General features: G+C 36.7%; 1 pseudogene; it reads left to right on the top strand.

Annotated features, from left to right (window-relative positions):
* Positions 1 to 362, top strand: part of LOC109116502 — a 52,688-nt pseudogene that overhangs the window by 46,243 nt on the left and 6,083 nt on the right.

Below are 362 nucleotides of genomic sequence, written 5' to 3'. Positions count from 1 at the left end.
TGTTTAGACAAACTCTAAACATGTTTCGAGGCACTCTAAATATGGTTCGACGCATTCTAAAAATGTTTTAATGCACTTTAAACAAGTTTGGATGCACTCTAAATATGTTTCGACGTGCTCTAAACATGTTTCGACGAACTCTAACCATCTTTTACTGCACTCTAAACATGTTTCGACGCACTCTTAAAATGTTTTAATACTGCACTCTAAAAGTGTTTGGACGCACTCTAAACGTGTTTGCACGCACTCTAAACGTGTTTGGACGCACTCTAAACGTATTTATACGAACTCTAAACATGTTTCGATGCTCTCTAAGTATATTTCATCGCACTCTAAACATGTTTCGACGCATTCTAAACATG

Source organism: Tarenaya hassleriana, unplaced genomic scaffold, assembly GCF_000463585.1.
Source record: "Tarenaya hassleriana unplaced genomic scaffold, ASM46358v1 Cleome150, whole genome shotgun sequence".
NCBI classification, from domain to species: domain Eukaryota; kingdom Viridiplantae; phylum Streptophyta; class Magnoliopsida; order Brassicales; family Cleomaceae; genus Tarenaya; species Tarenaya hassleriana.
This window is presented reverse-complemented; position numbering and strand designations above follow the sequence as displayed.